The sequence below is a fragment of the Tiliqua scincoides genome, chromosome 3, assembly GCF_035046505.1.
Source record: "Tiliqua scincoides isolate rTilSci1 chromosome 3, rTilSci1.hap2, whole genome shotgun sequence".
Lineage (NCBI taxonomy): Eukaryota > Metazoa > Chordata > Lepidosauria > Squamata > Scincidae > Tiliqua > Tiliqua scincoides.
Window position 1 is genome coordinate 234,218,196 of NC_089823.1, and position 16,455 is coordinate 234,234,650.

Here is a 16,455-nt window from a genome sequence, read left to right on the forward strand (position 1 = left end):
CTCTCACTTGGCCTTCCACCGTCCCTGGCACCTGCAGCTGGAGGCTTGGGAAACCAAGCTGGGAGGTTGCCCCTTGGACTCCTACAGTAAGGAGGACTGTGATGTATCTGCCCCTTCCTTTCCTAAATGCAATCCCTTTCATCCCTCATCAGCACCTGCACTCATCAACTGAATGCTGCAGCTGCAATGCGCACATGTGTTTTGACGAACATGAAGGATGCAGCTTTTTGCCGGAGCCCCAGAACTCAGTCCCTTTCCTAACCTTAACCCTTCCCCCATTCATCCTCTTTTGTCCCTCAGCTGAGCTGACAGAATCAAACCAGCGTCCTGCTTTGTGTAGCTGGGAAACTGGGGGCAATCTCAGTACCATCTCTCAGCTGATTTGCTACTGCTAACCTGACTAAGGAATCTCTCAGGCAGGATGGTAGCACTAGGATTTGGCCAGAACTGGCACTGGCCAAGGTTCCACATCCTCTGTGGGACCCACAGAGGACCCACATGGCCAACACAACCCTGAATTCTCAGTACCATCTGCCACCACAGGGAGGGCAGGGGGCTCCATGGGTGGGGGGCAGTGCATAGCTTTTCCCCAGGGCCTGACACACTGCTACCACACCAGGTAAGCCTGATGATGATTCTTCTCTCTATCGTTTGTTGGCTGCCAACTTGTCGTTTATATTGATCAATGGGAGGTGCCTGGGCCTTTTCCAAAAACAGCACATCAAAAGTGCAGGTGTAAAAATATCTTCTGGTGTGGGCATAGGAGGAGGAGGCTACAAACTATTGCAACAAGGTGCCTGCTGTCAGTGGAAGTGGGAAGTTGTAGGATTGACAGATCTCTTAGACTTTTTGTTAAGAGATCAGTGTTCACCTGAGCCTTGTAGGTGATGGGAAGCCAGGCAGAACTATTAGATTAGCAGTGGAGGGAACGAGAATGTGGTGGGTGGATGCCAGGGCTAACAAGAAATTATCAATAGGAAGCTGAGAGACAAGAGGTGCAAAGTGGCTTTGGTGGAGACTTTGCTGTGGGCAAAGGTGGAAGGACAAGCAGGGGCTCTAGAACTCCAGGTGCTGCCGGCACGCTCGCCAGCCCAGCTTTGCAATCTGATGAGAGAGCCTGTGCTTGCAGACGTAGCCAAAGATCAATTTGGAAACTGCAACCAATTGATCCCGTTAGGCCTCTCTGTGCCCTTGATCAGAAGGTGTTGGTGGGGGGGGGGGGAGCTGCTGCTGTGCAGATCTGGTAGGAGCCGGCTGAATGAGGCCAACTAGGATATCTTGCCCTAAGCTATTAGAAGAGCTGTCAGGATCATATGGGCCTTGCACCAGGAGCCCTCTGTCTGCTGGGGTCCCTTATGATGAGTTGCTTAAATATACGAAGAAGAGAGCGAAAAGAGCAGCACAGTAATACCTCCTGCAAAGCCAAGCACTGTGTGGAACAGTGCTATAGGAGACATCATTAAGGATGAGACAGCAAACTAGCACTGTGCTGGTCAGAATACGCTGCTCCCATTGACTGCCGTAGTAGCTGTCAGTCACATCCAGGATGAAGTGCACTACAATGAAACAGAACAACAGGTAGCAGCCTTTGGGGAGGGGTTATTGCATCCTCTCCAGGCTCCAGAACAGCTTCACCTCCAGACTGCCCATCACTTCTCCCTGACCTGGCTTAGCTGTAAAAAGTAAAGTGTATCGGTCACATCCCAGCCCTTGGCCCTGGCAACTATCTGGCTCAGGGTCTCATTTTATAAAGTGGGCCGAACAGTATTCGTTATGCCTGCTGAGGGCCACGAGTGATGTCATTAAGCAGGAAGTGATGTCACTAAGCAGGTCACTGCCAAAAATAAGCACTTTTTTTCTCAATTAGAAACTCACTAACTGCAAATGACAGAAGAGAAAATATGCAAATCTTGATCATATTGTCAATATACAGGAGAGCCCAATTATCATAAGGGCTGCAGCCTTTCAGCAGTGACACCTCGGCATAGCTCAGAAGCTGAATGCAATTGATGGTGGTGCTGGGAGAGCCCAAGGGGCAGATAAAGAGCTTCTGTGACTCATGTCACCATCCATAGCATGGAATGCCATAAATGGAGCCCTATTGAAAATCACCCTCAGGATTACAAAAGCAAGAAGGAGGGCGACACGCTAGAAACATCTCCTTTCTCCCTTCAGAGACTCCTTCCTGGGTTTATTTTTTGCCCTCGGACCCACTGCGTGTTTTGTGTGCAGGCCTGGCCCAGCCATGAGGTCAACTACCTCAGGTAGTTAAGTGGACCAGGCAACCCGTTGCTGGGGGGAATGTCCCTGTCCCCTGCACCCACCTGTCACCTCCCCTGGCCTGTCACCTGCCTGATGCCTGGCCCTTTCCTCTTCTCCACTCCCAGCATTCTTTCTGCCAACCACTTTAGAAATAGTGGTGGGGAACTCAGGGTCACAGGAGACAAGCCCTTCTGATCCAAGAGGTTTGGGTCCCCAGGTGGGTGTTCGCCATTGATGTTATATGTTGCATGTGTATACATGCAATATCGTGTGCACTGGGGTGGGCAGGGGGATAGGCAGTGGAATTTGGGGAAACGGTGACAAAACAGAGGGGTGAGATCAAGCAGTGGCTCCCCGTGGGCTGCCCCTGCTTGTGTGCATGGTAGAAGCTTCTTAGGCTGCAATCTTATCCACACTTACAAGGGAGTAAGCCCCATTGACTATAATGGGACTTACTTCTAAGTAGATATGCATAGGACTGGGCTCTGAGACATGTCTGGGGGTGGACGGATAATCCATTCCCACAGGAAGTTGGCCAGAACAAGATATAGGTCTCTTGTGCTGAGGGATCTGATGGGCCACTATGAGATACAGAAAGTTGGACTAGATCAGGGGTGTCCAAAGTTTTTGGCAAGAGGGCCACATCATCTCTCTGACACCGTGTCGGGGGCCGAATTAATTTACATTTCAAATTCGAATAAGTTTACATAAATGAATATATTAAAGATTAACTTATATGAACGAATGAAGGTCTTGCAATAGCTCAAGGCCTATAAAAGGCCTTGCAGAAAGCAAGGCTGGCCTTTCCTTTGCTGCCCCTACTGCATCACAGAGGTGAAACAACAAACAGTGGAGGGAGCCCTCATCCCACTGCTCACTCGAGAGGCCAAACAGTTGCCCTCACGCTGAGAGCAGTTGTGTCGGGACAGTGTGGGCTCCAACAAATCTCCAGAGGGCCAGATGCCCATTGGAGACTAGGGGCTCCCTGAGGGCCACATAGAGAGGCCTTGAGGGCCGCAAGTGGCCCCAGGGCCGGGGTTTGGGCACCCCTGGACTAGATTGACCCTTGGCCTGATCCAACAGAGTTTTTATGTATGTAACTTCTGAGTCTCATTGTTACCTTGTGTGTACTTCAATTGTGCCCTCCTATACCCCAGCTTAGGGTTTCCACATACAAGCAGGGACAGAGTGCCTATACGCTTAATGATTGTATAGAAGAGGGAATATTTGCAGGTGCAGCTCAACATGGAAGGGTTTAAAAAGCTGCACCTGCCCAAATTCTTGCTTCTATACAATGGTTAAAAGTATAGGCACTCTGTCCCCATTTGTATTTGGTAACCCTACCACAGCTGTCTCTTTGCCAAGAGCAATCTTTATTTTCTGGCACTTGCCCTGCTAAATCACCGCTCCTCTTGTATCTATATTTTTTTTTTGCCTTGTTACAAACCTGTTAGTACCAAGTGCTCTCCTCTATGGAGAACTCGTGCAAGGAAAGTGCCCTACAGGTAGACCACAGCTGTGATACAAGGACATCTGCAAGAGGGATCTGAAGGCCTTAGGAGTGGACCTCAACAGGTGAGAAACCCTGGCCTCTGAGTGGCCCGCTTGGAGGCAGGCTGTGCAGCATGGCCTCTCCCAGTTTGAAGAGACACTTGGCCAACAGTCTGAGGCAAAGAAGGAAGGCCCATAGCCAGGGAGACAGACCAGGAACAGACTGCACTTGCTCCCGGTGTGGAAGGGATTGTCACTCCCGAATCGGCCTTTTCAGTCACACTAGACGCTGTGCCAGAACCACCTTTCAGAGCATGATACCATAGTCTTTCGAGACTGAAGGTTGCCAACAATAGTACCAAGTGCTGCATTCTCATTCTCCAGAGGTCAGCTCCCATTCCAGGGCCTCTAGAAGTGAAAATCTCCAAGTAGGTCTTGTCTCTAGGAAATGGATGTAAGTGCAGGCGCATGAATGCTACGGTGCCACACAGGGCATGGCCTGCCATTTCACACACTCAGCTGTTGAGGAACATTTTGAACGGTGCCTTCACCAAGTATAAACACCCATCACAGCCTGTAAATGGGTACAAGACATGCAACTGCAGAGTAAACTTACTCCGGCTAACTAGGATGATTTAAGCTGATGATTCACTTATGTTTAGCAGGGGGAGAGCAACTGTCTCCATTTGTTTAAGTCCCATCCCCTGCCAGTTTATGCTGTGCAGACCTGCTGCCAGGGCACACACTGTATGGTATGGTGGGCGGGGATGACCAGACTCTAATGTTCATTACATATGTGACACCTATTATACGTAAGTTCAATAATGTTCACTGTCTGTGCTTCCTCTCTGGCCATTATTATTCTTCATTTCATATCATGACTATTACTGAAAATAATTTTGGCATGGGGAAGGTGTCAAATATTTATGGGCCCCAGGTGCCAAATGGCTTTTGTACACCACTGGTCAGGATGGGAAAACAGGGAGAGAATCTTAGCATGCACTAGTGCTGTCAAGATCCACCCCCGAGCTGCCCCCTGCCTACCCCGCTCCCTGTCCCACTCCTCCCTCAGGCTGCAATCCTATGCACACTTACTTGGGAGTAAACCTCATTATGCCTGATCTTGTCTGATCTCAGAAGCTAAGCAGGGTCAGGCCTGGTTAGTACTTGGATGGGAGACCGCCTGGGAATACCGGGTGTTGTAGGCTTATACCATAGTCTTTCGAGACTGAAGGTTGCTAACCATCAAGCCTCATTGACTGTAAGGGGGCTTACTTCTGAGTAGACATGCAGAGGATTGGGCTGTCCAACTGCCCTCAAACTATCCCTGCTGCCACCATACCTACTCTAGCACAGCATCCAGGATCTGCTGGTAGATATGTGGCACCTCCAGCCATTTGCTCTGGTGACTCCAGAGCACATGATACAGTAGTGGGGTGCCTTTCACATCACCATAACCAGACTTGCAACTGTGGATTGTGATATCCGTTGCACGGTGCAAAAACCAAGATGTTACAAGAGATCCTAGATGTTGCACGGTAATTCCAGGTTCTAAAGCAAACTTAATAGACAAAAGTAATCAAATCCAGGCCTTTATTGTAATCCATCAGGAAAAGGTGGTAAATTTATCCACGTCTCCAAAGGAGACTGCAAGCATCAGAAGTGGGGAGAAGGGAAGCCCCAAAAGGAGACTGCTTGCACCAGAAGTGCGGAGAAGAGAAGCGTGTAACGCCTCCTTCAGCTGACTTTTATTACAACCTGGGGTTCTCTCCTTGAAACACATTCATGGAGACAATTCATTGGTGGGTTCAAAACATCCGTTGTTCTATAATAGGCCATCTTATACATCCAACATAGACAATTCATATACCCTCAGCAGCCAGCAAATGGTACTGCACTTCAGTTTCACTCACAAGTGATCTCACCTCATCGCATGACTATCGGATGATGTACTGTGGCCTTCTATACCATAACTAGCAGTCCTTTTACCCTGCATCAATATCCACTGCCATAGGCCCTGTATAGAATTGGACCATTTTCCAGTGGCTGGTTGCTGGTCTCCCCTGTGGGTTTCTTTTTTTAAAAACTCACCTTTGGAAAAGAAACCATCTTTTTATTTCTTTGCTCTGTAAACCACTTTGAGAACTTAGTTAAAACTACTACTGCTACTACTACTACTACTAGTAGTAGTAGTAGTAGTAGTAGTAAATGAATACTGCATATATTCATTATATAAGACATTATAGGACAACCATTCATTATAGGACAACCTTCATCAACAGAAAGGGGATGGGGTTGGCAAGGTGGGCACTAGGAATGATCCTTGATTTGAGAATTGGAAAATTAACCCTCTTTTTCTTTGTGAAAGACTGTAGTGTTTGTGACCTACCTTGTGCCAAGCCGTCCACTGTGACTGTTCATTGCAGTTTGTCTTCCACGGTTTGTCTTCCCAATAAACGTCCAAGGAATTCCCAGGAACCTTGGAAAACCAGTCTGTGGGAAGAGAAGACCTGCAGAAGCAGCTTTCCTGCACTGGGCTTGTTGGATGCTGGAACCTGTCCAAGTCGTGTTCAGAACAGAAGACCTTATGCTGGTTGCTATGACTGTTGCCAACGTTTCAAAAGAGAATGAGAATGTGGGTTAAATACTGTACTGTTGTCCCATCACTTTCTGATCTTAAAATACTAGCAGTTATTAGTCAATTCAGCACCAACATATCTGCCTGACAATTATGTGTTTTATGTCCTGACAGTCTAACACAGGGTTTCTCAAATTGTGGGTCGTGACCCACTTGGTGGGTCCTGACCTGATTGTTGGTGGGTCGTGATGCTTTAGCTGATAAACTGATAGCTGAGAAGGCAAGTGCATGGAGACCTATGGAAAGTGAAACTGAGCCATATTGTGCATTTACTCACGAGTAGGTGAATTTGCCTTAACATATTTAGAACATGAACATTGAAAAAACAGTATAAAAATATTTTAAATAAATGAATGAATAAAACACTTGGAACCAAATAATTCTCATTCTTGAGGGCATAACACATAGGCATGAGAACCAGTCTTTTTGCATTTGGAACTACAAAACGCATGATGTAGTGCAATGGTGTAGCTAGAGGGGGTGCAAAGCACTAAATTTTGCAGGTGCCTGAATGCGCTGTGCAAGCGACCCCTCCCCTTTGGAGCCGTTCTGGGTGGAGGGAGCAACGTGGAGGCATTCACCTCTGTTTTGCTCCCATCGTCCGGAATAGCTCCGAAGGGGAGGGGGAGGCACTGCTTGCACGCTATGGTGAGCTCCTGCAAAACTTGGTGCTTTGCACCCCCTCTACGCCACTGATGCAGTATGAGTCTGAGTGAAGAACGTGCATCCAGAGCCTTTACGTGACACAAGGAATCAAAAATATTGGATGAGCTGAAATGTAAATGGATACTGCCAAAATTTTAATGGGCAACCATGGAAATGTGTTGCTCAAGATGTGGAAATGGCAAGACACAATGGAGTTCCTCAGTGGGTTTCAGATACCTTTACCATTAGCTCCTTCCCCGTCTTTCCTTCTGAACCTGAAAATCAATATCTGAAAAGACACCAGGAGGCTCCTGTAGTTTCCGCTTCAAAGGGGGCTGAAACTTACATGCCACTCGGTGAAAAAAAGAGTAAAATGATAACTACAATGAAGGAATTCGGCTCTGGGTCCTGCAAGCCTTGTCTAATCTTGGGCACTGCCTGGGATAACCCAATTCCTCTACCCCTTGGTGTGCCACAACTTCCTCACTCTCCTCCTTCTTGCCTGGTGTGGGCAAATAGGGCGACATGAGATATTCCAGATCCTGATTCAAAGGAACAGGAGGAGTGGTGCATTCTAGGAGCTCCAGCATGCCCTGTTTGTTCTGTTTCTTTGGTATGTAACACTGGATGTATGCAGCACATCCACTGACATTTCACAGATGAAAATATAGAGATGTGCTTGTAAGACCTTCCTTCTCATACCAGAGATCAGTGCTTGAGTGATTCCCCCCACCCCAATTATTGAAAAAAATTCTGAGAAGGCTCTCCTTGGCCCTGCAGCCTTCATGTTCTGCCAGAGCCCAGTCCTGCACCGACTGAAAAGCCACTGATTGAAATCACTGAAGTGGTGAATGTTCTGCGGGTTAAAGATGTATTGGAAAAACACAGTGCCTGTCCTACTGTCTGTTATCAAGCGTTCCAAATAAACTTCTGCTTGAAGTTGGTGAAACAGCAGGCTATGCTGCTCCACAAGTTGCTGTCTTGTTCATGCCTTTTCAAAATGCATGTGGCACTCAAGACAGGATGTGTCCGCCCACCTTTTCAGGGCCGTTATGTAAAATGTAGAGTTTGATCCTGCCTGCTTTTTTTTCCCCCCTAATGTACAAAGCAGCCATGGTTGGGTTGGAGCTGCCTCCTGTGATGCCCAGGGAGGGGGGCTATCACTCTTACCCATCCTGGATAGAGAAGTGGGCTGATGAATTCTGAAAAATGACAACTCAGCATCACACACAGTGGCATAGCTAGAGGGGGGTGCAAAGCACTATGTTTTGCAGGGAGCCTTACCACAGCGTGCAAGTGGCCCCTCCCCCTCACCTTCAGAGCCATTCCAGGCTGGAGGAGCAAAACAGAGGTATAAGGCACCCTGCAAAACTTAGTGTTCTGCACCCCTGCTAGCTATGCCACTGATTGCACAATAATGAAATTTTAAAACACATTCCCCAAAAGTAAAAAAAGCGGACAGGATCCATAAATGACTGTTCCCACTAAGTGTAAATCTGCATGTCTGAATCTATCTATCGATAAATCTGTATGCATGTATTCCAATTCAGAATATTCTCCTGTACTGCATGTACTTTTCCCCTGGGGGCTGGGGATAAGAATAGGCCCTCAGTTTGGCTGTACTTGTCGTAAGAGGCGACTAAACAGCCACCGGGTAGATGGGACTCGTCAGCCTGGGAAGGCAGCTCATCTGAGAGAAGGAAAACTCTGATCCCAAACCTCCACTGCCTTGTGGCTACATCCAGTTATGGAAAAGGCTTCAGGAGTCAACCTCGAGGCAAAATCCGGAGCCGGAGTCCCTGAGGCAGTTCATGGCTGAACACAGTCACGTTCTGGCAACTCCTGCGACGCCGCTGGAACCAACTGTATTGGCTTCTGCCTTTCCATTGGACCATTTCAGCGACATGGAGAGGGGGGATTTGCTGCATGGGAAACAGCCTATCCTCCATATCTACTTTACCCAGGCTTCGCGCACTGGAGAGGACACTGTTCCAGAACCACTATTCAGAGCGCAATACCATAGTCTTCCGGGACTGAAGGATGCCAACAGTTGCATGAACTTCAACAATCTCCTCCTCCAGGAGGGTGTTGCCTCTTTCCTGCTTGTCAAAAGAAATGAGGAAAGAGAACCAGGGTGGTCAGGACTGGGTTGGCTGGGAATCATTTTCAGCTGGGAAATTTCTTCTTGGTGTGAACAACTAATATCCATCAAAGTGGAATCAGGCTTTGGCAGGCGCAAGGCAGAAACACCGCCCAACTCAGGGCCACAGTGTCAAATGTTTGACTGTTCACAGCCCCTGGCTTCTCAAATCTCCTGGCATCAAACCAGCACTATGAATTATAATACTAAAGTCATGGATTCTGATCAGGGGAGAGGACCCTGAGCTCAGCCTGCCCCATGACAGCTACTTCTGATCCCCAAAATGGAAGGAGGCCACAGAGACCACACGGGTGGAAGGGGGTTCAATGGACAGCCATGTGCTGAGGTTCTCTGACCATCTGGTAGCATTGGGGGTGCAGTTTGGCCCAATACAGACAGCATGTCTCTGTGATAAGTACGACTTCCTCATAGATTTATTTTCCATAACTTGAGAAAGAGGCCGTTGCAGCTCCTTTGCCTTTTCTATTCCAGTTATCTTACTTGATGCATGTGCATTAGTTTTCGGATGCAACCAATTAGGCACAAGTAGGGCCCATTCATCCATGTCCAATTCTATTCATTCCAAAACACATGTGCCACAGAATGAATGGGATTTTACTTTTGGGTTGCTGTTTGTTTTTTAAATCAAATACAGCGTGTCTTACTTGTGTTCTGGGTTGGTGCTCCATCGTACAGCTGCCTGCTTGTGCTGCCATTTGAACAGCCTAAGTACCCCATGATAGCGCGTTGCAGTGGGGCAGTGTGGGTAGAAGAAATGGCTGCCGCCATGGAAAAAAATATTATTTCTCATCCTTGTTAAGCATCTATGGCTCAGTATAACGGTGCACAAACCTTTGTATGGTGATTGAGCATAGGATGAGGATAAATTGGTTAACCTTGCAGACTGTGTTTATGCAGGCAGCTCTCCCTTGTCAAATTTCTCTTATTCACGTTAAGGGGTTCTGGGTTCAAAATCTTCAATCTGGCAATTCCCTGCGGGATGCAGGCAAGTCTGCTTTTAAAAAAAAAATCTGTGAGTAGCTTGCTTGCAGCTGGGACTGGTAAGGCGTCAGGAGTCTGAGTCATGATACTGTTGGGGAATAACAACACTGAGTAGTGGTTATTAGTTGAGTATCTGGTTCTTTAATGTTGAAATTCTATGTGGTCCCTTTAATGGTCTTTTTAAAGGGTGTGTCCCCTTGCTGATTCCTCCTTATGTATATATAGCTTCTTGTTTGCTGACTTTAGTAGGAGAGTGTATTTTAATCTCTGTTTTAACTATTGTTTTAGCATACTTGCATGCATCCAGGGGCAGCTTTTTAGGGCTCCTGGTCTTCTAGTTTTAAGAACCTTGATGTGAGAAATGTTTGTATAACTCTGCATCAGATTGTAAGTAAACTGCCTTTGTTCTTAACCTTTGGATCTGAGTTTTTGTGCCTTAGCTTGCAAGCAGCCTGGGTAGAAGATAAAGAGTTTTTGCCTGAACCAACAGATACTGGGTATAGTAGATGTACCCTCCTAGTTTGGGGGGAGGAAGTGGGGCCAACTAGGATCTAGGATGCCACATACCCTCCAGTATTTCACAGATGAAAAGAGAGACCATATAACTCTCCTATCAAGGAGCCAGGAAAGTTCCTGAGTCGTGTCTGTCTGTCTGTCTGTCTCTCTCTCTCTCTCTCTCCCCCCCCCCCCCCAATGCACACATTACAATTTCAACATTACAATTTCAATGGGCAAAGGCTCTCTTCCATCTGACTTTTGCTGGACTGGTTCATTCCAGATTAGAACCTGCTTTATGACAATTTAAAACAAGAAGGTTCTTTTGCTTACAGATGTACTGAAAAGGCGTGATTGTCTTGCAGCAGGTGATCAACAGACAACAATGGCTGCCAGTAGTAAACAGGGACAGTTGGACCATATGATACCAGAAGGTTTATAATAGAAGTATGGCTCATCTCATCTCTTTCACACAGGCTTGTACAGGAAGGATCTGACTGAAACTATTCTATAAAGAATGGATGATTTAAAAGGTAGGAGGAGGTTGCATCAAGGATCTGGTAGAGCAGTAAACTTGGAGCACCCAGCAGTGGTGTAGCTAGAAGGGGTGCGAAGCACTAAGTTTTGCTGGGAGAGTCAAGGAAAAAAGAAAAGAAGAGAACTTGTTCCAGTCTGGAGGGCAGCAGGGGGAGGTAACACTAGGAAAAAGCAACTGCCTCCTTCCTCTGTGCACTACTGTATATCAGTGCATGCATGCTCTTGTTCCAAGAAATGGCTACTGTGTGCCAGTGGCATAGCTAGAGGGGGTACAAATCACTAAGTTGTGCAGGCAGCCTCACTGCAGTGTGCAAGGGGCCCTCCCCCTCCCCTTTGGAGCCATTCCGGGTGTGGGGAGCAAAATAGAGGTGTGCACTGCCGTTTTGCTCCTCCTGCCTGGAATGGCTCCGAGGGAGGGAGGGGCCCTTGCAGGCTGCAGTGAGGCTGCCTGCACAACTTAGTGCTTTGCACCCCCTCTAGCTATGCCACTGGCACACAGTAGCCAGTTCTTGGAACAAGAGCATGCATGCACTGATATACAGTAGTGCACAGAAGAAGGAGGCAGTTGCCTTTTCCTAGTGTTACCTCCCCCTGCTGCCCTCCAGACTGGAACAAGTTCTCTTCTTTTTTTTTTTTTCCTTGACTCTCCAAGGCCACAGTAATCCATGCATAGGAACAAGAGGGCAAAGGTGCCACTTAGTCATTCTGAGCACGCTGGGATGGTGGCCTTGGCGCTTCTGCGCGGCAACAAAAGATAAGTGAGCAGAAGAAACTCTGCAAGAGCCTGAATAAGGGAATAGGCTGGGAAGAATGGCTGTGTATTTGCATCAGGTTTGCCACTCACTCGGGCTGGCTGAAGAATGGAGAGCCAGGCAGAGCCCCCAGTACCACAACGAAGCTGGAGACAAACATTGTTTGCCTGTGATCCTAAACAACTCTGAGCTGATCAATGCGCCCACTAGGTGCATACAGAGGCAGCCCAGCCATGAGGTTGGTTGAGCCTCTTGCCTCAGGCGGTGGGCTGGAGGAAGAGGCAAGCTGGCAGGGGATGCCTCACACCCTGTGTCTACCTGCTGCTGCCCCTAACCTCCCCCAACTCCCTGGCTGCCCCTTTCTCTTCTTGGGTGCTCAGAGTGTAAACGGGGTGGGGGCTTCCTGCTCCACCACCATTTCTTGTCATGTGGCTCCCAGAGAGAATGCTGGAAGTGAAGGCCACCCACTGCCAGCATTCTCCTAGCTGAGCAGGTGGGAGCAGGTGGGAAAAGGTAATCAGGTGCACATAGGTGGGGTGCAGGTGCTTGCTAGCATGTGTGCATACCGGCAAGAGTAGGTGGTGGAATTTGGGGGGGAATTCAGGCTTATTTGAGGCGGGGATTCAGGAGCTGCTTAGGCTGCTCCACTGCATACAATCTCCATGAAAACGACTTGAAATGTTTGCCCACACCTGTGGCCAACATGGTTCTACTCCTCTGCCTTTTACAGTATCCCATGAACATTTAGCAAGGGCAGCTGTCCTCACCCCACATCTCCAGTTCAGGACAAGCATCCTGCATGACACATCTGTAGCCCTGTCCATTAAAGACAGAAGAGCAGGGTCCTAAGGGAAGGTGGCAATTTTGTTACCCAATAGATTTATTTAGGGTGAGTGGCTGTAGCTGGAGGAAGTGATGCTACAAAGCTGCAGGGGACCAGAACAGATTTATGAAGAAGCTTGTGAGAGCCGGCCAACTGTTCCATCTCCTCCTCCTCCTGCCAGACACTGAGAACAAGGAGCCATTTGTTGGTTGTGGAGCAGAGGAAGCCTCTATCCGGAGGTTGCCCTTGGCCTGTGGCACTTGCTCTCACCGTGGCACCCAGAGTGATGAGGGGCAGCCTTGTCTTGCTGGAACACAGGGCATTCCCCTGCATGCACTTGGCTGCTTGCATGATGTTGTGTTCCCGGGAGGATAGAAGGGTGACCTGCAGGCCAGTCTGCCTTCAGGCCCAGAGCCAGAAGTGTCGTGGCAAGGTGCAGAGCCTCAGAATGAAGGCTTTTGTAAGCCAACATGAGGCATGCCAGCCACGTATTGTTATAGGGTTGCTGATCATCTAGTGTATGCCATCGTTTTAATTACATCAAGCTTTTTTTTTTTTTTTAACTGCCACCTTGCTTGGCTGACATCTCATGGCTTGGCACTCCTTGGCCAGAATGCTGGAAGGCAGAAGCAGATTTACTTCTCACCAAGCAGCTGGACAGGAGGTAGGCTCAGAATAAAGCTTGCTCATTTTTCCTGATGGAGATTTATATCTCTATAAAGGAGCTCATAAAGGGAATAGAGACTGAGGGCCAAACTACACATAATGTCACAAAGTGTTCTGTAGCTGGGACTTCAGGTGCATTTTGCTTTCTTCAAAAGTATGTGTGTGTGTGTTTGTGTGTGTGACAGAGAGGGGGGGTTGACCTTTCCCCTCCCACCATGGATCAAGTTGTAAATATCTGTGGCCAGATAGCACGGTGTGGCATGCATTCATTTGGTCAGGTGGTCATTTGCAGCACCCTCTTGGGTGGCACGTCCCACTTTACCACACTTTCCTGGGTGATAAAAAATCCCAGAAGATAGAGGACTAGTAATAGTCTGGCCATTTGGCAGGACATTAGAAGGCTTACTAAGGTGCATGTTGGAAGGTCTAGTTCTGATGTGCAGCCTGAGGTGTCTGGATTGTGCCACGTTGCACTCACATAATAAAATAAACCTCCTTGGAAAAAATGGTTCATGCACTTAGACAACAAGCATGTTAATGAAAAGTCTAGAGCAGTGGTTTTTTGACTAGTGGCTCCCTTGATCTACTAAGCCACTGGCCGTGGCTCCCCAGTAGGGCTACAATCCAATACACTGTATAGGGTGATGGGTTTTTTGTAAGGACTTTGACTAGTTTACACAGCTCACAGTTTGGGAACCACTGGTCTAGACTAAAATGGCCCAGTCCTACTCACGCATCACACTGGTGGATTGCAAGGTCTGCCAGCACATGGCATGGGCCGTTCCTGTGGCAGACGGCTCCACTGTTCTGTGGAATGCGTTCATCAGTGTGAGGCCCAGAAACCAGCCATTGATGGACCCCGGCTGGCAGAAATTCAGGGACAAGATGGGGGATGACCTCAGCAGCACAGCAGCACTGGCACATGCCAACTCCTACAACCCAGGCGCAGATTGCACACCTCAGCTGCTGTTTAATGAATGCAGCAAGTGACCACTTAGTCTAGCGCAGGATCCTACAGAGGAGGGGGCAGATCCAGGCCTCCTACTCAGATGGGCTGGGCAGGAGAAGGAGAGCCGTTGTGCCGGGTTTGGGGTGGGGCTGCCCTTGCTGTTCTAACTCTGGGCAGTTGCACCTCAATGAGATGACCTGTGCAAAGCCTCAGAATTGTCACTGGGAAGGGGGTTGCAGCACCTGCTCTTCTCCTCCAGTGGTCTCCTTCTTGTCTTTCCTGGGATTTCGGAGGTACGGCAGACTGTGGGTCCTGCGCACCCTCTGGACGGGAAGATCAGCTCCTTCCTCATGAGCCTGCTGCCTTTTATCTGCTGGGCCAGGATCCCCACCCCTTCTAGGTCTCCACCCCCGCCTCCCTAAACTCCCCTTGACAGGCCCCACCATCCCCCTCCTGATGGAACCCATGTTTGGCGTGCACAGCCATGGCTGGCTGTTCCCCATCACTCTGCCTCAATGCTTATTGGTGGGCTATGCCCACGGCTCCTTGCTGCTTCTGGGTCAAGCACGGCTTCCTTGACGTGCATCACAGCCTCCATGGACGGTGGGGTGGTTCCCTTATGCTCACCACCAGAGGCTTCATTCTCAGCCACCTTGGCGCCCTTGCACAGCTCCGCGCTGGGCAGGCCCCCAGGATAAGTCCAATGTCAGATATCTAGATTCATCTAAATTCCCAGTATGCTGCAGAAATGGGCAGGGGACTACAGCAACTGTTACCCTGCACATGCCTGATCTTGTCTGATCTCGGAAGCTAAGTAGGGTCAGGCCTGGTTAGTACTTGGATGGGAGACTGCCTGGGAATACTGGGTGCTGTAGGCTTATACCATAGTCTTTCGAGACTGAAGGTTGCCAACCGGGCAGGGGAGCACTTTGCTTCTTTCAAGAGTAATGGGTTGACCCCTGTGTACATCATAATATTTGAAACTTTTGTGTCAGCCCTCAGCAATCCAATCTTAAGCAATTTAACCTTAAACAATCCAGGCTTAAGCAATTCAGCATGGGATGGGCAATATGGAGCAGGACTTAGAGAGGAGAGCATTTAATTTTCCCGATCTTCAGCCTCCCTCTAATCTGGGCTTTTGACTAAAGGTTGCCTTCTGAAGTCTCTCCTTGGCTTGGTTCTGGGGGTGTATGGCTTGACTTTGGGGCTGTGACTATGGGGCACAGCTGGACTATGAGAATGTCATTAACAGCTCCTGTACGTCAACACTTTCCACTGCACCCCTGGAAATGAGTGCAGTAGTGGCAGGAAGTAGATGCCACATTTTCTGAGCCACAAAATTGTGTAGTTACTGTTTTGACTGAAGGAAGGCATTTTCCCATCATCAAGTCATGTCTTGGGAAATGTTATGTGTTTCAGCAACTGTAAAGGAGGAACATTTTGATCAAGCACATTTCTGGTGCAATAAATGGCCCCTGAAAAATTGTTGCTCTTCCCAGGCCGCACAATGAATCCATGGCGAAGTTGGAAGGTCCATTTCGGTCTCCTAGAGGTGCTACTTGGGAGCAATCCATAAACCACTTTCCTCAGTCAGCTTGTGTGCATAGTGGTACTTGCTCTAATGGACCACTAGTGGACCACTCTAATGGCCATGTGGCAACTTTTCATATTAACTGAAGACTGAAAAGGGTTAAATTGACACTGAGAGCAGACCTCAGTGGGGAAGCACAGCCATGCATGGATTCCAGGTCTTGCTTCTTCCTGTGCTACACTTCAACCGACATCCAGTTCAGTGCTGGGCCTTTGCATTTTGCAGTGGTTCACTGCACCTATTTGCGCAGCCAGAGCTCTCTGCTCCTGCCCTGCCCACAGATCAGGGCGCTAATGATGTTGTTCAAAACCTGTGTGCGAAGAGGGCCCTAAATTATTCAGCTGCTTGTCAGCGCAATTAAATTAACTCTTCATTGAGAACCATGAATATTTCACTACAGAGACGCAAAGGGGCTCTCGAGACAACCCTGCTGGCCAGGGTCCTGTGTTGCAAAGCTATGGAGG

General features: G+C 48.5%; 1 pseudogene; it reads left to right on the forward strand.

The window, feature by feature from the left end:
• Nucleotides 1–15,158: 15,158 nt before the first annotated feature.
• LOC136646322 (5S ribosomal RNA) lies at nt 15,159–15,278 on the forward strand (annotated as a pseudogene).
• The last annotated feature ends 1,177 nt before the right edge of the window (nt 15,279–16,455 follow it).